This window comes from Pseudophryne corroboree, chromosome 3 (genome assembly GCF_028390025.1).
Source record: "Pseudophryne corroboree isolate aPseCor3 chromosome 3, aPseCor3.hap2, whole genome shotgun sequence".
NCBI classification, from domain to species: Eukaryota; Metazoa; Chordata; class Amphibia; order Anura; family Myobatrachidae; genus Pseudophryne; species Pseudophryne corroboree.
Window position 1 is genome coordinate 677,137,181 of NC_086446.1, and position 21,367 is coordinate 677,158,547.

Here is a 21,367-nt window from a genome sequence, read left to right on the forward strand (position 1 = left end):
TTTCCTCAAATTTCCCCTGAACCCACCTCCCTCCAGTTTCAGTGCATGACCTTGTGTTCTAATACTTCTCTTCATTTGAAGAATGTTTCCATCCTGGACTCTGTTAAATCCCTTTAAAGTTTCTATCATGTCCCCACTTTCCCTTCTGTGCTCCAAACTATACATATTGAGATTTGTTTAGTCTTCCCGTATCAGTTTTGTGATGCCATGCACTATTTTAGTTGTCCTTCTTTGTACAATCTCTAATGTATTAATATACTTCTGAAGATATGGCCTCCGGAACTGAACACCGTATTCTAAATGAGGCTGTACCAATGACCTGTACAGTGGCATTATTAAATCTTTCCTTCTGCTGCTGATTCCTCTCCCTATGCAACAAAGCATCTGACTAGCCTTCCTCATTGCTTTGTTACATTGCTTACCTGCCTTTAAGTCACCTGAAATAATGACTCCTAGAACTCTTTACTCCTCAGTAGTTTCTAGTACAGTGAAATTAAAACTATATTTAGACTTTGGATTTTAAGACCCAAGTGCATCATTTTGCATTTTTTTGGCATTAAACTGTAATTGCCACGCGCTCTTGACCATTCCTCTAGTCTACCTAGATCATCAATCATTTGTTTTACCCCTCCTGGTGTCAACCCTGTTGCATACCTTTGTATCATCTGCAGAAAGGCATACTGTACTTTCCTTTTAATGCAATTTACAACGTCACTAATAAAGAGATTAAAAAGCAATGTTCCAAATACAGTTCCCTTGTGTACATCACTGGTAACATTTTCCTCCTGTGAATGCACTTCATTTACTACAACGCTCTGTTTTCTATCCTGCAACCAAGATCTTATCCGTTCAACCATTTTAGTATCCAATCCAATGCTTTTGTGCATATCTAGCAGTCTGTGGTGTGGTAAAGTGTAAAAAGCCTTACTAAAGTCTAGATAAGCTATATCTACGGCGCCACCTTTATCTATTACTTAGTCAGCCAGTCAAAAAAAAAGTCAATAAGGTTTGTTTGACATGATCTCCCCCCAGTGAATCCATGCTGTTTGGGATTCTATAAATTGCTGGATTTGAAATAATCTACACCTTTTCTTGTTAGAGTATTTCCATCAATTTCCCTACAACTGATATAAGACTCACTGACTGCTAGTTGCTTACCTCTTTCTTGCTTCCACTTTTGTGCAGTGGGACTACGTTCACTCTTCTCCAGTCCTCTGGAATTAATCTTGTAGATTCTATCTATTTATCTAGCTCCTTCTAGAAGATAATTGCTAGAATCTGGCTGCTATGGCTAACTTCTCCACTTCTACAAACCTGCACTTTAGTAAATAAATTCCATTGTCTCTGGAGCCCTCCCACTCCTAGTCAGAGACTCTGATGCTTTCTTTTTTTTGTGTAAACTGTTTTTATTAATTTAGTCAGCAGACAAAACATTACAGCAAAAACTTTTCCAAAAAGAAAAAAGGGGGGGGCAGAAACATCACATATCATGTATGTCAATACACTATACATAGAGCGTCCAAAGTAGAAAAATAATTTGTCTGCTTCGCTTACAACATCAGAACTTATAAAGGAGGAACATTTTAACAAAACAGCATAGGAAAATAGAAAAGAGGAGAAAGAGAGAGAAGAAATGAAGGAAAAAGGAGAAGAGAGGGAAAATTAAGACGGGTAAAGGCAGGTGTGAGAGTCTGCACAGTAGGGGAAGGTTGTTTGGGGGACGGAGGGGGGGGTCTCCACCCCTTAAGGGACTGAGACATATTAGAGAGACATCGTTGTCGGTATATGAATATGGCTATGAATATGAATGTGGATATAAATATGAATACGAAGGGGGTTATGTCGCCATGTAGGACCGATACAAAGGCGTGTCTTTAAAGTCGTACCAGGGAAACCAAATAGCTATAAAATTAACGGTTTTCCCGGATGAGAAGGAGACAAGGTCTTCCATATCTAAAAAGTAATCGACCTTTGTGAGCCATAATTTAATCGAGGGTGGAGAAGGGGATCTCCAAAGGATTGGAACTACCGCTTTTGCTGCGTTGCTAAGATGTCTCAGCAGGGAATGTTTGTAAGAGTGTGTTCCTGTAGGGGTGTGATTGAGAAGCCAAAAGCCTGGGTCTTTCGGGATCTCATCTCCCACTATCTGTTCGGTGCATTTAAAAACCTCTGCCCAGAATGGAGTTATAAGAGGGCATTCCCACCAAATATGTATAAAACTCCCTGGGGCGTTTTTACATCTCCAGCACAAATTCGAGAGAGAGGGAAACATTTTATTGAGAACAAGAGGGGTCCTATACCACCTATATATAAGTTTATAGAGGGTCTCCAATGTCGATAAGCATAAAGAACTCGCCTGAGCGTTTGTGAATACGGAATCCCAGTTAATCTGCGTAGGTAGCCCTGACAGTTCCCTCTCCCAGGAAGCCAGAAAGGTAGGAGGTTGCGGAAAAAAGTTTTCCATGATCAGCGTATAGATTTGTGAGATGGTATGTGTGGGAGAACTGGGAGAGGTGCATAGTCTCTCAAACCCGGTGAGATCCCTAGTTATGTCAGAGAGGTTCTTAGAAGATGATATAAAATGATGAACCTGCAGGAACCTCCAAAACTCAGAACTATGCAGGTTCCAAGAAGACTGAACATCTGAAAAGGAGCGCACCCTACCCGAGCTCACCAGCTGACCGACTCTAACATTCCCGGCTTCCGCCCATGGAGCGAAGGCTGTCCCGTGAAGGCCTGGAGCAAATTCGGAGTTATGGAGAAGGGAAGTTAGGGGGGACCATTTTGAGGATATATGGCTCTGGGTTCTCAACGTGGCCCATAATTTGAGCGTGGGGGAGACCGTGGGGTGTGAGACCCTCGGAAGGGAAGGAAGCCAAGGTGCAATTTCAATATAATGTGGGAGACAGCTCTCCTCCAGTAGGACCCATTGTTTGCGGTCTTTAGCACGCGTCCATTCCAGAATCCTATTCAAGTGCACTGCGTGGTAGTAGTTAGGAATATGCGGGAGTTGTTGCCCCCCCTGATGTTTTCTCCTAAATAAAATGTCGTGTTTAAACCTGGGTGTCTTACAACCCCATACAAACGCACGAATAAGGCTCTGGACGTCTCGGAGCCAAAGCAGGGGGATGTGTATCGGAAGGGTCTGGAGAAAGAATAGTATCCTAGGGAGGGCGTTCATTTTGACAACGTTAATCCTGCCGAACCAAGACAATCTTAGTTTCTTCCATTTCTGGAAGTCTAGGCGAAGCCTAGCCAATAAGGGGTTAAAATTTAGGGAAAATAGTTTGGATAAATCGTTAGTCAGTAACACCCCTAAATATTTTAATTTGTGATCATGCCAGGTAAAAGGGAAGGCATGTTTCAGGCCCTCTACTATATCAGGAGGAGTAGTTAAATTCATGGCAATAGATTTGGAATAATTTATTTTGAAGTTAGAGAGGGCTCCAAACTTCTCAAATTCTACCATCAAGTTTGGCAAAGAAGTGACCGGTTTTGTGATTATAGCAAGTAGGTCGTCGGCATATAAAGCCAGTTTGTATTCAGTCCCTTTTACCAACAAACCCGAAATGCTCTGGTTAGCCCTAATACTTCGAGCTAACGTTTCCATGCAAAGGACAAAGAGCAATGGAGATAATGGACAGCCCTGTCGCGTGCCATTGGAAATTGGAAAGGAGTCTGAAAGGGAGCCATTAATCCTAATTTTGGCGGACGGGGTGGTATAAAGGGATAGGATTCTGTGAAGACAGGCATTACCGAGTCCCAAATGTTTCAGTATACCAGCCAGAAAGTCCCAGTCCACTCTATCAAATGCTTTTTCAGCATCAGTCGACAGTATGATTGAAGGGGATGAAAGCTGGCCGGCATAGTGAATCATGTTAAGCACTTTAGAGGTATTATCCCTGGCTTCTCGGCCTAAGACAAATCCAGCTTGATCTCCATGTATCAGACTAGGTAATAACAGTTTAAGGCGGTTTGCAATCAGTTTGGCAAAAAGTTTTAGGTCTATGTTTAATAGTGAGATTGGCCGGTAACTGGAGCAAAGGCTGGGGTCTTTACCCTCCTTGGGTAGAACTGTAATATGGGCTTCGAGAGATTGTGGGGAGAAAGGTGATTGTTCCGATATGGTATTAAAGGCTCTTGTGAGTATAGGGACTAGTTTCTCTTTAAAAGCTTTGTAATAGGCAATGGTATATCCATCGGGGCCGGGACTCTTGCCGTTGGGAGAGGATTCAATGGCTTTCGTAACCTCCTCAATAGAAAACGGGGCATATAGATCTTCAACCTCTTTTGTGGATAGCGTGGGGAAGTCTAAGGCCCGTAAATAGTCAGCTATGGCTGTTTGGTGGGACGACTTGTCAGTTCTTCCGGTCGGACCAGAGAGGTTATACAGAGTAGAATAATATGTCCTAAAGGCCCTAGCGATGTGGGGCGTCTGGTGTTGGGATTGGCCGTGACTATTTTTAATTGTGTGAATAAAAGTAAGAGCACGTTGTTCTCTAAGTGCTTTGGCTAATAATTTCCCAGGTTTGTTGCCCCATTGATAGTATCTACTACGACACTTCCGATAAGAGAACTTGACTCTATCGGAGAGTAACTTATTCAGATCAGCCCTAGCGGCTTCGAGATCGGCATAATGTTGAGGGGTTTGGGATTTTTTATGTAGAAGCTCGAGAGATTGTATTTTAGACAATAGAGCACCCCGAAGTTTCTCCCTCGGTTTTTTGCGGAAGGATCCTATCTGAACACAGACCCCCCTAATGACACATTTGTGAGCCTGATATATACAAAGATATAGGGGAGAAAGATATATCCAGTGGTATGCCAATCGCACTCTCCCGGCGCTGCTCAATAAACTTTAATAATTATAAAAAAAAATTATTATTATTTTTTTTTTTTTTTTTTTGAAGGTATAAAAATTTTTTACAATTTTATTTCGTATAAATGAACAGCAGCGTCTGTTTTGAGACTTGGTTAGGGTCTCTAGCATAGACAAAATAATATAGATTTAAGAAAACATCGCGCTGTTAAAAATTAAGATAATAATAATAATAATAATAATAATAATAATAATAATTGTTATACTAATAATTATTGGGCTGTGAAGTTGTCAAGAATGAGGTCGGGAGACTGTTTATACACAGTAAAATACTTTTTATTTTAAATCAATTCTGCACCATAAATATAAAATATATGTATGTAAGTAAGATTTCTATGCAAGCATCAGACATTTATGATCATAGCACATTCCTAGAACTGTAGATAAATGTAGCTATAGTAGCAGCTCAGATGAATGTGTTATACTGTATCTAAGTAGATACAACGTGTCCTTTTAAAGACAATATGTGTCGGATTGTATTCCTTTACAGGATCCACACGGGTATAACGGATGGCTTTATATGCCGGCGTCCCGGCTGTAATAGTTAGTTCTGGATAAGCTGAGAATTAGATAGTTACCGCCTGTGGCTGTCACTATGTGACTGAGAGCGTCCTTCCTTTCCCGGTGGTAAGGCTGTCACCGCCCCGGGCGTGCTGTATCTGGTGTCCGTAAGTGAAATGGAAGACAGGGTACTCACAATTCGTTCTCACTGAGATTGCGTGCCGTCTTCTCTCTCCCGGTGGTGAGGCAGTCACCGCTCCGGGTATGTTGCTCCAAATGTCCGTAATTGTAACCCACCGATATCCTGCTGTCAATGTATTACAGCGCAATGCTGTTAGGCAGACAGGTTACCAAGTAGGAGGGGTGGCAATGTGGAAGGTGCTCAGTAATGATGATGCGGCTGCAAAATCTCTATAAAGCTTTCAAAGGCCAATTCCGTTTCTCCCAGTGGATCAAAGCACTGCTGGGTGTTCCAATGTAGCGTCAACGCGTTTCGTCCCACAATGCACTGGGACTTCCTCAAGACTCATTTTATTTTTATATTTATGGTGCAGAATTGATTTAAAATAAAAAGTATTTTACTGTGTATAAACAGTCTCCCGACCTCATTCTTGACAACTTCACAGCCCAATAATTATTAGTATAACAATTATTATTATTATTATTATCTTAATTTTTAACAGCGCGATGTTTTCTTAAATCTATACATTTGTGAGCCTCCCAGACTTTGGAAATGTCCTCTAAGTCATTGGTACAAATGTAGGAATCTAAAGCGTTGTCGATTCGAGACCTACAGTCTGCGTCCTGCAAAAAAGTGTTGTTAAAACGCCAGGACCATTGGCGATGTGTACTAGGAGGCAAGCGTAAAGTGAGGTTAACTGGGGCATGATCTGACCACACAATATGTCCTATAGAGGCATCAGAAAGGAGGTGTAAGTGCCGGTGGCTCAGGAACAAGTAATCAAGTATGGAATATGTCTGATGTGGGTGTGAGAAAAAAAGAGTAATCTGTCTCAATAGGATGCGTCAGTCTCCAAGTGTCAATCAGCTGGTGGTCGAGCAGGGCGCGTCTCATTCCCCTATGCTCCCTCTCTGGCCTACAGGAGATCTTTTTAGAATTGTCCAGGTGGGGATCTAGGGTCCAATTAAGATCACCTCCCATCACCACCACCCCCTCCAAGAGAGGTTCCACGTTATCTAGAACTGAGGATATAAAGGAAGGTTGTTTAGTGTTAGGAGCGTATATGTTCAAGAAAGAAAAACGCTGACCATGTATGTCGCATTTCACCAGCAACCCCCTACCCTCAGCTATTCTGTGGGAAGCAACATTAAGGACAGGCAGGTGGCGGGCCAGCAATATAGCCACTCCCAATGTCTTACCAGCAGAGTTATTAGACAGGGAAACATGAGGATAATAGTGACATTTTAGGGACGGTACGTGTCCCATCTTGAAATGTGTTTCCTGAATAAAAGCAACGTCAACTTTCTCATCTCTAAGCCATTTAAGAAGTTTAGACCTTTTCTCAGGTATATTCAACCCTTTAACGTTAAGGGTAGTTACATGTAAATCATTCACCCCCATTATCCGGCAGACCTAGTTGTTTCACATTAGCCTTCCCTACGGCAGACACTGGGGGAGATGAAGGAAGAGCATCAAGGGAAGGAAATAGGAAAAAAGGAAAAGCTAAGAATGGAAGAAAAAAAAGATGCAGCGTGGGAAACCACGCCGAAAAGTACTTTGACATTAAACAGAGATGATAATACTACTAAAAGGGCTGCTGCAAAAAGGATAGGAGCGGAATCCTGCCGACTCCCAGTCCAAAGAAACAGGGGATGCAGCATAGTGGGGGTCCTACGGGGGGCCCAGGACAGTGACCATCCACAAGATAAAATCTAAACAAATATGTGGTATTACCGAGGTGTGCACAAAGGCACAAGTGAAAAAAAATAAAAAAATAAAAAAAAAATATACATATATAAAAGCTTATATAAAAGTGTACATATAATCCTTAAACAATCATACCAGGTTTCATGAAGGCTGACCAGTTGTGTATGTGAGCATCGACAACAAGATAAAAAATTCAGCATAAAAATAAACCAAAATAACATGTTGACGATACCACATCACTTATCTATGAAACCATGGCAACTGCATACTATTACTAAGTTACCAAAAACCGATCTCACATGTGAGCAACACATAGCACTATTTAAGAGAAAAAAGAACTGAATATTAAACATGGGTAGCCAATAAATTTACGTCCGCTCGGGACGAAACTTCTCATTCAGGGAGGCTCTGAAGAACGTGGACCAGGAGTGGCTCCCCGTGTCCGTGGGGAACGAACTTGTTGCCACGCGGCGTCTGGAGGGAGAACAACCGGCAGGTCCGGCAGGTGGTGAAAACCGTCCCAATCTGGTAACGGTACCGGAGGAATTCCCAAGGTCGTGAAGAAGGCCTGTAAATCCGAAGGTCTAGAGAGACTCGCGACTTTACCACCATGAGAAACCTGAAGGGAGAAAGGGAAGCCCCATCTGTATTTCAGCTCCAGTTTCCTAAGAGAGTCCGTAAGAGGTTTCAAGGCTCGACGTTGTTGTAAGGTCGACCAGGCAAGGTCAGGAAATATCTGAATCTTGTCCCCTTGAAAGTCAATGCTGTCCAGCTGACGGGCCGACCACATTATTTCCTCTTTTTGGGCATAATAATGGAGCCTGCAAATCACGTCTCGTGGTCTGTCGGAGGGTAGGCCGCGAGGACGGAGGGCTCGGTGAGCTCTATCAAATATAATGTCCTTGTTCGGATCCAGGTCAATAAGTTCTCCAAATATCGTAGATAAGGCGGCTGTCAAATCCGCCCGTTGGACACTCTCGGGTAAGCTCCTGACTCTGATATTATTTCGCCGGCCGCGATTATCCATATCCTCAATACGTGATTTTAGAAAAGAGACATCGCGGGTCACTGGCCCTGGGGTCGCAATTGCAATTGGTGGCCCAGCGGGAGAAAGACAATCAGTGTCTGAGGTGTTTCCAATATGGCCGCCGGGCACCCGCCGGCGCCGTCCCGCGCGACGCGTCTCAGGGTCCCCACCGGGCAGGAGTGTTGTATATGCGGCCGGGAGCGGGGAGACACGCTAAGTCGCGGTCAGCGGCTAGCGGCAGCAGGAAGGTCGGAGCTCCGGAGGAGGTCCGCGGCCCGAGCAGCGGGTCCCGGAACTAACTCCGGCTCGAAGTTCAAACTCGAGGCCCCGGCTTCCGTTAGCCCCGTAGGCCGCAACCCGCAGGAGCAGTTAAAACTGCTCCCCGATTCCGCGGTACCTCAGGGGGGCTCAGCAGGGGGCACGAAAAGGGCAGTGGAGGTATTGGGGCAAACAGGAGAGTTTAGGTAGGTGCTAAATAAGTGTTTTAGGCTGTGGGTCCCGGGAGCTCCACTAACACACAGCTGCCTCCTTCAGCAGCCAGACCACGCCCCCCTCTGATGCTTTCTGCCCCCCCCCACCCCCACCTCCTCTCCCAGTGCAACTGTTGCTACAGTCATTTAGTTGTTTATATATATCTGTATTGCTTTTTCCTCTTGCATGGCCTATTGAACTACAGTATATTGAATTTTTGTAAAGTATCATTGTAATTCTCAATTTATGGCACTATGGAAATATTGTGGTGGCATAAAGTTAACAGATAATAAATTGGAGAAATTAATTGGTGGAGAAATTAAGAGAGTTAACATCTTGAAACCATGGTATAAAGAAAATCAGTGGTTAAATGGGTGTAACAGATTGGTATAGGATAAAGCAGTAATTTCTTGGTAAAGAGAAATGGTATCTCCCAGTGCTAGGTAGGTTGTGTCCCCTATAGGTGAAAGGACCTGTGAGAGCCAAGGAGTGGATTAAGGATGAACAACCAAATATTTGAAAGAGATCATGAAAATACCTACTGCTTTGATTATCCTTTATTTAATACTTGCTGACTTTCAACTCCCCCTCTGGGGTCATGGTGAAGCAACTGCTGTTGCTGCAGCCTCACTCCGCAGAGGACAAGGTCTTCATGGCATGATTCACTGCAAGTTGACTGACCATGTACCCTGAGCTGCTCAGATCCCTGGGGAGTCGGTGGGATCTGGGAGGCTGGTCTACTCTACTGTGTATCAGATATAAAAATGTGAAGTCCCGGGCTTTCCTGACATTCAGAGAGAGTTAGAGATGACCATGGGGAAGAGGGGGAGGGGGCATCAATGATTACTGTCAATGTCATAAAACCATAGATGGGAAACCATCAACGATTTTATCCACCAATGGACATCAACATGCCAATCAAGGCAGGGGTCAGGGCTTAGTGGTGCATCGGGAACAGAGCTAAGCTCCATGCCCCCTGGCCCAGCTAATAAACATTGTTGCACCTCTGCCACAAATGGAGAAGTACCACTGGACCCCCACTAACATATTACAGAGCGTTTCACAATCAGGGAATGTTCCAGTGCAGTTTGTAATGTAACTCCCTAACGTAGGTCCATAAACACACAGGGCATTATTTAAACCCACACACATTGTCAATGATCAAGTACATGTAGTTGAGCATTTGCAACTGTACATGCACGTAAATGTCTGAAAACACCTATGGCAGATGCATTACATAGAGTGTACACACAAAGGTGCTGTTGCGATCAGACAGTATCAGAAATGTTGCTGCAAAGTGATGAGCATTTCTGGGCGGTGACTAATGATGCACACAAAAACGAGTTTTATGGTAAGAACTTACCTTTGTTAAAACTCTTTCTGCGAGGTACACTGGGCTCCACAAGGTAAGACATAGGGGTGTAGAGTAGGATCTTGATCCGAGGCACCAACAGGCTGAAAAGCTTTGACTGTTCCCAGAATGCCTAGCACCGCCTCCTCTATAACCCCACCTCCCTGCACAGGAGCTCAGTTTTTAGTTAACCAGCCCAATGCAGTAGCAGGAAAAGAGACGACAATGGTTAGTAGCCACATACACCACACTCTCACGACAGGAGAAGTGTCAGCGGCTAATGCCATACCAACCCAAAGAAGTTAAGAGCGTCAGGGTGGGCGCCTTGTGGAGCCCAGTGTACCTCGCAGAAAGAGTTTTAACAAAGGTAAGTTCTTACCATAAAACTCATTTTCTGCTGCGGGGTACACTGAGCTCCACAAAGAAAGACATAGGGGATGTCCTAAAGCAGATCCTTATGGGAGGGGACGCACTGTAGCGGGCACAAGAACCCGGCGTCCAAAGGAAGCATCCTGGGAAGCGGCAGTATCGAAGGCATATAACTTTATGAACGTGTTCACGGAGGACCACGTAGCCGCCTTGCACAACTGTTCAAGGGTCGCACCACGGCGGGCCGCCCAAGAAGGTCCAACAGACCGAGTAGAATGGGCTGTAATGTGAGCAGGAGCTGAGAGACCAGCCCTCACATAAGCATGTGCAATCACCATTCTAATCCATCTGGCCAAAGTTTGCTTGTGAGCAGGCCAGCCCCGTTTGTGAAATCCAAACAGCACAAAGAGAGAATCAGATTTCCTAATAGAAGCAGTTCTCTTCACATAGATACGGAGAGCCCGTACCACATCCAAAGACCGCTCTTTGGGAGACAGATCAGGAGAAACAAGTGCCGGAACCACAATCTCCTGGTTAAGGTGGAATGAAGAAACCACCTTAGGTAAATATCCGGGACGAGTCATAAGACCCGCCCGGTCACGGTGAAATATCAGATATGGGGAACTACAGGACAAGGCACCCAAATCCAACACTCTTCTAGCTGAAGCAATAGCCAGCAGAAACACCACCTAAAGGGAAAGCCACTTAAGATCAGCTGAACCAAGAGGTTCAAACGGAGACTCTTGTTGCGCCTCCAAAACCACCTACAAGTCCCAAGGAGCCACAGGCGGGACATAGGGAGGTTGGATACGCAATCCACCCTGAGTAAAGGTATGCACATCAGGTAAGGTCGCAATTTTTATCTGAAACCACACCGACAAGGCAGATATTTGAACCTTGAGGGAGGCCAGACGCAGGCATAAGTCCAGGCCCTGCTGAAGAAAGGCCAACAACTTGGCTATACTAAACTTGGAAGCGTCATAATCGTTACATGCGCACCAAACAAAGTAAGAATGCCAGACCCTATAGTAAATCCGAGCCGAAGCCGGTTTCCGGGCCCGCAACATAGTTTGAATAACCGCCTCAGAAAACCCTTTAGCCCTTAAGACGGAAGCTTCAAGAGCCATGCCGTCAAAGACAGCCGGGCTAGGTCCTGGTAAACACAGAGGCCCTGAACGAGGAGGTCTGGGCGTTGTGGAAGTAGAATTGGACGCTCTGACAGTAGGACTTGCAGGTCTGAGAACCAGTGCCGTCTGGGCCACGCTGGAGCTATGAGAAGCAGATTTCCTTTTTCTTGCTTGAACTTCCGAATTACCCTGGGCAGGAGTGACACCGGAGGGAATACGTACGGCAGCCAAAACCTCCACGGCACCGCCAGCGCATCCACGAATGCTGCTTGAGGATCCCCTGTCCTTGATCTGAAGACCGGAACCTTGTGATTGTGTCGAGACGCCATCAGATCTACGTCTGGAAGGCCCCACTTTTCCACTAGGAGTTGAAACACTTCTGGATGGAGGCCCCACTCGCCGGCATGTACATCCTGACGACTGAGAAAGTCCGCTTCCCAATTCAGGACTCCCGGAATGAATATTGCCGATATGGCCGGTAGATGGCGTTCCACCCACTGAAGAATCTATGAGACTTCCTACATTGCCAAGCGGCTTAGAGTACCGCCTTGATGATTTATGTAAGCCACTGTGGTGGCGTTGTCCGACTGTACTTGAACAGGACGGTTCTGAATTAAATGCTGGGCCAGGTTCAACGCATTGAAGACCGCCCGCAATTCCAGAATGTTGATCGAGAGGAGAGATTCCTCCTTGGTCCACCGACCCTGAAGGGAGTGTTGCTCCAGCACCGTGCCCCAACCTCCTAGACTGGCATCTGTCGTCAACAGGACCTAGTTGGATATCCAGAAGGGACGGCCCCTGTACAATTGTCGGTCCTGGAGCCACCAGAGCAGCGACAGACAGACCTCCGGAGTCAATGAGATCATGTGAGACCTGATCCGGTGAGGCAGGCCGTCCCACTTGGCTAGAATCAGCTTCTGGAGGGGGTGAGAATGGAATTGAGCATACTCCACCATGTCGAATGCTGATACCATGAGGCCCAGCACCTGCATCACCGAATGTATCGACACTTGCAGACGAGAAAGGAAGCAATGAATCCTGTCCTGAAGCTTCAGGACTTTCTCCTGAGACAAGAACAACCTCTGGTTGTAAGTGTCCAATAGTGCTCCCAGGTGCACCATGCTCTGAGCAGGGACCAGGGAGGATTTCTTCCAGTTGATGAGCCACCCGTGGGCTTGTAGAAACTGGACAGTCACATCCAGATGACGTAGGAGAAGTTCTGGGGAATTTGCCAGGATTAACAAGTCGTCCAGACACGGCAGTATCCTGACCCCTTGACGGCGGAGTACCACCGTCATCACCGCCATAACTTTGCTGAAGACTCGCGGAGCCGTAGTTAAACCAAAAGGTAATGCCTGAAACTGGTAATGGAGGTTGCCAATTGCAAACCTCAGGTATTGCTGATGTGACGCTGCTATAGGAATATGCAGGTAAGCATCCTGTATGTCCAGGGAGACCATGTAGTCCCCAGGTTCCAAGGCCAGAACTATAGAGCGAAGGGTTTCCATACGGAACTTGGAAACCTTCACAAACCTGTTTAATGCCTTGAGGTTGAGAATGGGCCAGGAGGACCCTTCGGTTTCGGGACTAGAAACAGCGGAGAATAGTACCCCCGGCCCCTCTGCGCAAGATGCACCTGTACTACGACTCCTGTATCCAGGAGGGTCTGTACCACCGAATGTAGAGTTTGCCTTTGTCTGGTCCAATGGGACGTCTGTCCGACAAAATCGATGAGAGGGGTCGGTTTTTGAAGGCTATGGTGTAACCTCGAGTGACGACTTCCCGTACCCAGGCATCTGAAGTGGTCTTCAACCATTCCTGGGTATACCCTAGAAGCCGTCCCCCCACCTTGGGATCCCCCAGGGGGAGGCCCGCCCCGTCATGCGGTAGGCTTATCAGTCTTGGAAGCTGGCTGATGGGCCGCCCAGGCTCTTTTGGGTTTTGGCTTACCAGGTTTGGAAGTGCGGGCCTGCTTGTTGTATGCCTGACCTTTTGCTTTACCTGAAGGACGAAAGGGGCGAAAGGAAGTACCTTTAGCCTTCGACACAGAAGGAGCGGTACTTGGGAGACAGGCAGTTTTGGCAGTAGCCAAGTCAGCCACAATCTTATTTAAGTCCTCCCCAAACAGAATATCTCCCTTGAAAGGGAGTACATCCAGGGTTTTTCTAGAGTCCAGATCCACAGACCAGGATCTCAGCCACAATATCCGGCAAGCCAGGACTGATGTAGTAGAGGCCTTGGCTGCTAGGATACCGGCATCAAAAGCCGCCTCTTTAATATAGCGAGAAGCTGTGACAATATATGACAAGCATTGTCTAGCATGGTCAGAAGAGATTTCAGCTTCTACTCCAAGGCCGATGCTTCAATAGCCTCTGCAGCCCATGTTGCTGCAATAGTGGGCCTTTGTGCAGCACCCGTGAGGGTGTAAATCGCTTTCAGACAACCCTCTTTTAGAGACGTGACGGTAGTGACAGGTAGAGCTGAGGAAACCACCATCCTAGCCACATGTGAGTCTACTGGAGGAGGCGTTTCCCAATTTTTAGACAGCTCTGGCACGAGGGGATAGCGAGCCAGCATCTTCTTTTGAGGCGCAAACTTCTTACCCGGGTTTCCCCAGGGTTCCTGACGTATATCCACTAGGTGGTCAGAGTGAGGTAAAACTTGTTTAACCACCTTCTGACGCTTGAACCTATCTGGTTTCTTAGGAGGGACAGATGGCACGGGATCATCCGTAATCTGTAAAATTAATTTAATAGCCTCCAAAAGATCAGGATCATCCACATGTGAACTACCCTCCCCATCAGCAGTATCTGAGTCAGAATCTGTGGGGTCAGTGTATGTGCTGTCTTCATCAGACGAGGTGTCAGTGACAGCAGTGGATTGTGAGGAGATAAGAGCTCGCTTAGAGGACCCCTTGGACTTAGGCGAGCGAGGGTCAGACTTTTTAGTAGTCAGGGACTGGTTCAACTTCTTCAATTGAGCAGATAAATCGTCCGCCCACGGCGGGTTAGCTGCAGGGACCACATACGGTTGTACCGGCATAGGGGGTACCATAGGGGGTGTTAGTTTATTAACTAGCGTATATAGAAGCGTGGAAAAAGCAGCTCACGGTGGGTCATTATGTACCTCCGTTGCACAGTCCCACTGGGGGGCAAGGAGCCCCCAGAACCAGAGCCCACAGCTGCTATATTCTCCTCATAGGGGTCTGTGGCTTCAGCAACACCGGCAGTGTGTATAGCCCCTGAACTGTTACCCTCAGAAGCAGACATGATGTAATTTGCAGTATCAGGTAACACAGTACAATTATCAGCAGCACTATATCTCTCTAAACCCAAACCCCTGCGCAGTGTAGTCAGCACAAGCAGAGATATAGGAGAGATATGGTGACTAAAATCACAGAGAAAAATACATATCTTGTGAATATCCTATATTATTATAAAACCTGACGCACCAAACCCCCTCAGGTTATAGAATATAGGGATAGCAAGTTGAGTGACAGACACGAATGGAAACTACTCAGCAAGCTAATGCACACACATATAGTCACAGTTGTACAATGCAAAGATTATTACTAACAATAATACGGGTGTAGTATGGTATGCCGGCGCTCGGGCTCCCGGCGACCAGCATACCGGCGCCGGGAGCCCGACCGCCGGCATACCGACAGCGTGGCGAGCCTTAAGGAGCCCCTTGCGAGCTCGCTGCGCTCACCGCGCTGCGGGCACGGTGGCGCGCTACACTATTTTATTCTCCCTCCAGGGGGGTCGTGGACCCCCACGTGGGAGAATAGCTGTCGGTATGCCGGGTGTCGGGATTCCGGCGCCGGTATAATGTGCGCCGGGATCCCGACATTCGGCATACTGAAGACCACCCCAATAATACTGCACTGGACCAGCTTATATAGCTATGTAGTCAATAGATATAACACTGCACAGTAAGAACTGGATGTATATCACAGGGTAATTGTACTAGAAAACCCTGACTAACACTGTCTAATAGGCAGGTAGAATACTTAAGTGTCATGTAAAGTCACAGCGCTGACAACCAGGCGGCTTTGCACAGGAGGATTTGCCCAAGCAATCCCAGGAACAGTGTAGCTGAGAGAAATTATTATTATTACCAGTTATTTATATAGCGCACACATATTCCGCAGCGCTTTCCAGAGAATATTTGGCCATTCACATCAGTCCCTGCCCCAGTGGAGCTTACAATCTATATTCCCTACCACATGTACACGCACACACATTCATGCTAGGGTTAATTTTGTTGGGATCCAATTAACCTACCAGTATATTTTGGGATTGTGGGAGGAAACCGGAGTACCCGGAGGAAACCCACGCAAGTACGGGGAGAATATACAAACTCCACACAGTTGGGCCATGGTGGGAATTGAACCCATGACCTCAGTGCTGTGAGGCAGTAATGCTAACCATTACACCATCCGTACTGCCCATGGCGCCCAGACACTGACAGGGAGTGAGGAAGAGACAGATATGCAGCTCCAGGGCGGGAACATTTGCAGGAAATGGCGCCCTGGGGCTGGGGCTCCAGGTTTAAGCCTTATCCCCCTGCTGGCAAAACCACCGGGTACTGTGGGCTACTATTAAAATGGTTTTAAAAGAAAACCTGACCTGCACCCATGCCCTGGTGATCTAGTGGGATCGCCTGTACTGCCACAGTGTCCACCGCCAGCGCGCGCGGCCCGCCTATCACTGACCGCGCCAGATCACGATAAAGTACGGGCAAGCGGGACCCAATCACCACCTCCCGAAGCGTGGCCACGCGATCCCGGAGAGCCCCCGTCGTCTGTGCCTGACCATGGAAGAAAACCGGAGCCTCCTGCTGTAGTTACCCGGCAACCAGGGCTCGGGAGTGTACAGCGCCGCTGGGGAGAGATGGAGCTGCAGCCGTGAATGTCAAAAGACATATACACACTGCTGCTGCCCTTGAAGTCTTCACTTTTCTTTTAAAAAGCTCTTCTCAGGGCTGCCCAGCGCAGCCCCTCTGTTATGTGCCTGCTATCTGCGGCACCAACTACAAAACTGAGATCCTGCGCAGGGAGGCGCGGTTATAGAGGTGGCAGCGCTATGCATTCTGGGAACAGTCAAAGCTTTTCAGCCTGTTGGTGCCTCGGATCAAGATCCTACTCTACACCCCTATGTCTTTCCTTGTGGAGCCTAGTGTACCCCGCAGCAGAAAATGGTCCACTTTTAGTGGCCGTGTCAACGCACAGACGCAGGCACTGGGGACCATGGTCAGACAGAGAAAATGACCAAGGTATAGGGATGGTGCAAGTTTCGACGGTGCAACTGATGGTGGTGTATGCACCAATCGGTATTACAGTTTGCACGGATGCTCAAAGTGGGCGCCTCAATCCCTGCACATACAGTGAGAAGGATGTACACAAGAGCAGGAGCTCGTGGCAGCATTTGCATAGACTCGCAGATGGGCAGTTGGGTGGGACTCAGAACCAGTCCCACGTGGACCAGGGACACTTCTCTTAGAAAAAGTACGCTCCACTGAGGCAGTAACCGATGAAAGGGAATAAACATTCTCTGTAAAAGTGCAGCATAAAATGATTTCGCCATAGATACAGGTTAATAATACATGCTGCACTGAAATGAATTCAGATGTAAAGGGTGACACCCCCTTTCCATTTGAAAAAACGGACTTAGATTAAAGATGGCCAATTTCAAGATGGCGCCCATGTTCTGTACATACCCTACTAAAAGATAGCCCACCTCACCCATACCTTACTGGAGTATTCAGTTTTCCCATTTCCTGCACAGTTTTTGAAACAAAAGGGTGTACTGCGACTTTTGAATCACCCTGTATAATAAAGCAAGATGTGTATTTAGAAGTGTCTGGATTTATACGGCCAACACTGCAGTACTAGTAAATCTCATACTGTGTCATATGGAAAAATCTGCAATTCATGGCACAAGCTCTTTCAAACCTCAAACAGATGAACCTATATAGGAAAATATGAATGTTACAGTAAGCACTTTCAATATTAATACAAATAATCACAAATAGTCCTTATAAAAGTGCCTCTCAAATACACGGTTCAGAGTATACATTGAGAAAATTCAGACTCCTTATGAAAACTGTAACCCTCATTGTGCTGACACCACACTATGATGTCATGAAACCACATGAAGTTGGCTGACAAATCCAGATTCAGTTCCAGAAAACAGTGGTTACAATTTTAAGAATTATTGTAAGGATAGTATCTTCTTCATCTAGAATGAGCGTGTGTCAGGGAATAAAATGCTACAAAAGTAAGCTAAGTATTGGCTCTTTAATGTATATTATTATATTACATCCCACTGGGACTGTGACTGATGAGCATGATTCAACATTTTCATACAACTCTGTAGTAAGTTATATAAAAGATAAATTCTGTACTACTATATGCCGAATGTAAGTATGACATATGCTACATGCTTGCAACCATTATTATTATCAGACTTCTGAATTAACTCCAAGTAGCTTGGGTACTATTGTTGGACATATATACAAAGTCACATGGGCAACACTGAATTTAACCCCTTCAGTGGTGACTTTAATTTTTACCATGTCACACCTCCCAGGGTGGGTTTTTTAAATGAATTGCCTGCTCGTTGCCAGGGGTATCATGAGCTGGGTGTCATTCTCGTTGCCAGGGGTTTCATGCACTGAGTTTCATGCTCGTTGCCAGAGGTTCCATGCTCGTTGCCAAGAGTAATGCTCATTGCTAAGGGTAATGCTCATTGCCAAAGGGATGTATATTCACTAGGACTGAAATCTCCTCTCCCTCCTCCCTAGTACTCCGCTTGGAGGGGGGGGGGGGGGGGGGGGGGGGAGTTTCACGGAATGACGCAGTTACGTTGTGATGCACCCGCGTCATTTCACAAAACTCTGCCCCCTGAGTGGAGTACTAGTGAAGAGGGAAAAGGGGGAGCAGAACAGAGGAGCAGCCCTGGACATGCCTCGGAAATCTTCTGGGATTGCAAGTTTCTCCAGTGCAGCTGGCCCCGGAGATTTTACGGGCATGCCACTTAAGGGGTTTTAAAGGCTTACTGCAGGGGTGGGGAACCTCCGGCCCGCGGGCCGTATAAGGCCCGCAAGGCCGTTTGCTCCGGCCCACCCGCTTCTCTCAGTGAGACACGCCGCCGCTCAGTCCAGCGGCAGCGTGTCTCAGCTGTCAGAACAGGGAGGAGAGCGCGGCTGACGGGTGGGAGCGGTGGCGTGTAGGACTTGAAACCAGCCGCCGGTTCGTGAGCCAATCAGAGCTCGCGGACCGGCAGCCAATCAGGAGCCGCGGCTGCCGGTCCGCAAGCTCTGATTGGCTCTCGAACCGGCGGCTGGTTTCAAGTACTACACGCCGCCGCCCAACATAGCCGCGCTCTCCTCCGTGTCCCGCCGAAAGGAGCGGTAAGCAGCACGGGGGACGGGGGGGGGGGAGGCATCTGTATTCTTGGCACTGTGGGGACATCTGTATACCTGGCACTGTGAGGGGCATTTGTATACCTGGCACTGTGGGGGCATCTGTATACCTGGCACTGTGGGGGCATCTGTATACCTGGCACTGTGGGGACATCTGTATACCTGGCACTGTGGGGACATCTGTATACTTGGCACTGTGAGGGGCATTTGTATACCTGGCACTGTGGGGACATCTGTATACCTGGCACTGTGAGGTGCATTTGTATACCTGGCACTGTGGGGACATCTGTATACCTGGCACTCTGGGGGCATCTGTATACCTGGCACTGTGGGGACATCTGTATACCTGGCACTGTGAGGGGCATTTGTATACCTGGCACTGTGGGGACATCTGTATACCTGGCACTGTGAGGGGCATTTGTATACCTAGCACTGTGGGGGCATTTGTATACCTGGCACTGTGGGGGCATTTGTATACCTGGCACTGTGGGGGCAATTGTGGATCTGGCACTGCACTATTGGGGGCATATGTGTATCACGTCCCATTTTAACTGGCCACACCCATTTTTTTGCAGACCTACTGGGGGGCAGGGTAATTTTTTAAGTTGAGAATTTTTGTCTGGCCCCCGAAGGATTTTATAAATATCCAAATGGCCCTCGGTAGAAAAAAGGTTCCCCACCCCGGGCTTATTGTATATAGTTTCATCTATGAGGACTGATTCAGAGGCTATGCTGATGTTTGCGCATTTGTCGGATGGTTTATGTGCACAAGTGGCAAATCAGATGATGCCGGTGTGTGTCTGTAGAATTTACAGCGGCACCCTCATTAGCATACATTCACAGTACCAAAGACGCAGTCACAAACAAAACTGCGTCCCCCCAGTGAATCAGGCCTGAGCTTTATCTGGACTTAAAAACACACCAGCAGTGAAGGTGTAAACAGAACAAGTAAGACGCTTCAGCAATTCTGTTCCTTTGTTAGACCAGAGTGAGATGAAGACAGACATTGTGACTCTGACAATACATAGGATACATACATTGCATACACAGGCTGTATACAGTAACACACACCACGTACTGGCTCGGCCTCTGAAGGGTAATGTAACCAGACAACCAATAAATGACTGATAAAAGATGAATGACCTGAACAGCTTTACAGCAGAAAGTATCTTTCTGCTGTAAGATTATTATTATATATATTTTTTTGACAGTGTGTAAAAAATAGATTACGGTTTAAACTGCATTCATTCTGCTGGCCGCACATCTCGTACTAGTAACACAATAATGTCAAACTGGCCACTATCATCGTTTGTGTATACAGAATTAGTTGTTCCCAGTATGATTCTATTAAAAATACCCTATAATCTGGCATGCGTGGCCTCCTGAACATCAAATAACTGGATCCTGTGTCATTTCAAGCAGTTCTCATTGAATTATCCAGGTCTAAAGACCCATATAGACGGGCCGATGCAGGAGAGATGTGTGCTGAGCGAACCACTCAGCACACATCTCTCCCGCCGCTCAGCACAGCGCGATCTGTGCTGAGCGTGCGGGGGGAGACGGGTGGGCGCTCATTTCACCCAGCGGGTGAAGTGAGCGACCCGCTAGATTGGCCTGCACGGCAGGCCAATCTAGCACCAGTGATAGCGATGCGCGGGGCTGCGCATCGCCATCGCTGTTAGGGCTACACACGGAGCGATCTTGCTGAAAATCTAAGCAATCTAGTCAGATTGCTTAGATTATCGCTCCGTGTGTACCCCCCTTAAGCCCAGTACCCACGGGCCGATGCAGGAGAGATGTGTGCTGAGCGAACCGCTCAGCACACATCTCTCCTGCCGCTCAGCACAGCGCGATCTGTGCTGAGCGTGCGGGGGGAGACGGGTGGGGGCGCTCATTTCACCCAGCGGGTGAAGTGAGCGACCCGCTACATTGGCCTGCATGCAGGCCAATCTAGCAGCAGCGATAGCGATGTGCGGGGCCGCGCATCGCTATCGCTGAGGGGGCTACACACGGAGCGATCATGCTGATATTCTAAGCAATCTAGTCAGATTGCTTAGAATATCGCTCCGTGAGTAACCCCCTTAAAATTCATTCTTCTACATTAGCACAATATAATCACCGCCCAAATCTTCCTCTATTGTTATCCAAAGTTAAAAAGAACTCAACAGTAAGCACAACTAAACAGCAATAAATAACTACACTGCCTGCCATCTGTAGTATTATTCTGTACATGTGTAACCATGGCGACAATCCAACGTGGCTCCTTGAGTTAGATTAATACGGTCATATTCACGTTAAAACAAATAAGCTGCCAGACATTAATTCA

General features: G+C 47.0%; 1 protein-coding gene across 2 annotated transcripts in view; it reads right to left on the reverse strand.

Annotated features, from left to right (window-relative positions):
* SEMA4G (semaphorin 4G) overlaps nt 1-21,367 on the reverse strand; it is a 441,977-nt gene that overhangs the window by 118,126 nt on the left and 302,484 nt on the right. The window lies entirely within an intron of this gene.